The sequence below is a fragment of the Ovis aries genome, chromosome 3, assembly GCF_016772045.2.
Source record: "Ovis aries strain OAR_USU_Benz2616 breed Rambouillet chromosome 3, ARS-UI_Ramb_v3.0, whole genome shotgun sequence".
In the NCBI taxonomy this organism is placed as follows: domain Eukaryota; kingdom Metazoa; phylum Chordata; class Mammalia; order Artiodactyla; family Bovidae; genus Ovis; species Ovis aries.
In genome coordinates, this window is record NC_056056.1 from 220,461,968 (window position 1) to 220,465,544 (window position 3,577).

Here is a 3,577-nt window from a genome sequence, read left to right on the forward strand (position 1 = left end):
GAGTTTTTCCTTCTGCAGAGATGGCCTTGCTCGCGATATTTTAAGACTTCTGTTCCCAGCTGGTGCCCGACACCACGGATACATGTAAAGATGACAACTCTCAAGAGGGGAAAATGCATTTTCTGGTTGATTTTTTTTTTCATATTTTAAACACATTTAGCATTCCCTGGTTTTTAAAGAAGGCTTTTAATAGAGCACAGATTCCTTTCGTCAATGGTGAGGGGGACAGATTTAAAGACTGCAGCCCAGACATCCAGTGCCAACTCGCTTACAGGGATCCAAGTGTGAGAATCAGACTGTCATTTGATGTGTAGATTTGGCAAAGACTCAGCACGCCTCAGAGAAGGCGGTGTTGGGCCCAAGCTGTGTGCCGGGCGCTCACATAACCAATCCTCTCTGCCCTCGCCAGCAAAGTCCACCCCCGGCTAAAAACGTCACGCTCTCCCCTATGGATCAGCTCCTCTGGGGTTGGATGGATAGGCAGTTTGACCACTTAAGAATCACAGCATGCTTGGACAGGGTAGGATGTCAAAACACTTGAGATGAGACCTCCTCGTTATGAGATGAAAAGGGGCCGTCCCCTCGGTCCCACCACCAGTGGGGGCAGAGTGGGTTAGAACCGAATGCCTGACTCATTGCAGTGCGTTGTATTTCTTCCCACCTGCATGCCCCTCTCTGGTGCCTGCCCTGCTCACATCCCGCCTGTTTACAGACCAGCTCTCGCCCTGTCTCTTCCATTCAGCCGTCTCCCTGCTGTCACTCAAGTCGCCTCTCCTTGCTCGGCATCTTCGGAGGGCTGGCTCTCTGCACCGCTCCTTCTGTTCCTGACTGGGGAGGAGGCAGGGCACCAGCCTAGGTCTTTCTTGGGAAGTTATGGGCCCCCCAAGGCCAGGACCAGGAGCAGTGCGTAGAAGGGGCAGGGCAGACGGTGTTCAGAAAAAATGAAACCCACTCCAACAGTGCAGGATGCCTCTCAGAAAATATTAGGTGCTAATTATATGCCATATTCTGACCTAGGAAAATACAGCCCCGTCCTGCTTTCAGGGTGTCACTGCACGGGAAGACCAGTGCAGAGCAGTAGGCGGGGGTGGGATGAGAGGAAGGCAGGGAACACCTGGGAGTAGAGGGGCGACATTCACCAGGTCAGGCAGGGCTGGGCATCTCAGGGAGGCCAGAGAGGAGGCAGGCTGAGAGGTGGGGGTCTGCTTCAGTGGCCGGAGAGGACCCCCAGCAATGGAATGACCGTCCCAGAAGGTGGTAAGCCTGTCGGGACTGGACATCCAGGGATGTCAGAGGGCATTCCTCACTGCGGGAGGCTGGACCACCTGGCCAACGTGCCACCCCAGTCTGAAAGTGCTTGTTCAGCAGGGAGAGGGGGAAGGTGATGCTTTGTGGGCAGGGCTGGGACCAGGCTCTACGGGAGGACAGGATCCACAGGGCGGAGTCCTCCGGGACACCCAAGGACCCTCTCCACCACTGCAAACAGCAGCCACCCTGCTCAGAAAGGCGATAAAGCTGTGTCACACGTGGGGGCTCCCAGGACAAGGACTGCACACCCGCCTGCATCCACAGGCCTGGGGGGCCTCCCCGTGGACTGAGGACAGCGGCTGTCACCTGTGACTTGGCCACTAGGGGGTGCTCATCAGCAAGGCCAGGCACAGATCTGCGATTCTGTGAATTACATGAGTGTTTTCAAAGCCACTTTTAAATCTTGTGACCATCCCATGAGTTAGCGTGATGGAGAGATTGGAGAATTTACGTGGCTTACCTGCTCAGGTGAGAGGGCCTTCTTGGGTATTTCAGATGAAGGGAATAGGTGCGTGGTGGGGGGGTGGGGGGGATGGTTGCTGAGTCCTGGATGGCCGTGTCAGAGCCTGGAGGCCATGGGGACAGGTCCAGCTGGCGGGGGGCTGTGGCTGAATCCAGCTGCTTGGGCGTTACAGCCTATGCAGGTCCCCCACGTGCCTTTTGGAATCTTTTTAGTCTGCGAAGTCAAAAGGCCAGGCAAGCCGGGACTTCCCTGGAGACGGGGACGTGCAAGAACCCCATGGTGGGATCCGTAAGGTCAGCCCACTGCCCAGGCCTCTCTGGCCCTGTCCATCTGTCCCTCACCTTGGCCCCTCAAACCCCACCCACCCCCAGGGGCTACTAACCCCCGGGTCACTCTGCTCTCCAACCTGGCTTCACTCGTAGGATCCACAGCACCTTTGGCCTCAAGTCATTTTGCCCTTGACTTTGCCCCAAGTGTGAGAGGCAGCAACTGCTCCCAGCACACGACACCCTAGAGCACTCAGAGCCAGGGGCTGGGGCAGAAGGTACCTTGGGGATGTTCTAACACAGCCAACCACCTCCTCCTTCTGTGGATCTGGTGAACCAGGAGGCCGGTACCGGTCCCTCACCCCTTCTACCTGCAGAGGGGTCGAGGGTAGGGGGGCACCTCCAGGCAGCATTCCTTCAGTTAAGCCTTTTTGGGGCTTTCATTTCTTCTTACAAAATCCAACTCTCATGACCCCTGAGGCCTTCTGGGAGCTGGGCTCCTGACCGCACTGGCTGCCAGCCTCTGAGCGCTGCCCAGCACACACCCCCATCCCCAGGCGGCCCTCAGCCCGGGGTCCCTCACCTGCCCCTGGTCACTCAGGGGGCCTCTTCTTGTTGGCCTCCCTGGTCCTTCAGGAGCACACGGGTCCCCAGCAGCCCATTTGGGCCTGAACACACCCCAGGTTTTATGACATCACTTCCCTGCCAGAGCGGGCACGCGACACAGGCTGGGGACCCTAGTGCCGCCAGCAGCGCCCACGGCCATCCGAAGTGTGTCCTGAGTGGATCCAGGGACTGTGGTGAAACATCCACCGGGCAGGGCTGGAAGGGACGCTCATTGAGCTCCGTGAACATGCAACCTCACCCTGCCTCTCTATTCAGCGGCTCCACCTTTATTATAATCTGCCTGATTTTAGGTGATCTGGAGGTGATTTAGGAGCGGACCCCCCCCCCCCGGGAACATAGCAGACTGGATGTGGGCCCAAGGGGGGTCTAGGTCATCCCAGACACCAAAATAAATTCTGGGACTTCACCAGAGACCCAAAGGAGCTAGTTCATTTGAAGATCAGCGTGACTTTTCAGAGTCCAGGCATTTTATCCAATAAAAGAACATCCTTGACTTCCCTCCCACAAGGCATCAGTTAGATGGGCTCTGGAATTCACAGAGGCAAAGGAAAGTCAGCAGCTCAGACTCTACACCACCATCTGCCTTGCTGAAAGGGACCTTCCCAGACTGAGCCCGAAAGCCCTGGACCCCACGTGCGGCCAAACCTCTTCCCACTTCTCTCCTCCCGCACCCTCCCTCTCACTTCAGCTGCAAAGAGATTCCAAAAGGTGGCGGGACCCACAGCAAGGGACACTCAGCCCTTGGAATATTGAGTCCCGGTGACCCAGCCCACCCAACCCAGGCCAAGACCTTCACCCCAGGGGCGGGGGTCAGTGGGCTCGCTCTTACCGCCCTGATATCCAGAGGGGACCATGGCAGGGTGGGGGGCCCCCCAACTGCCCCCACCCCCGTCAGCACAGGCTGGACACGAGG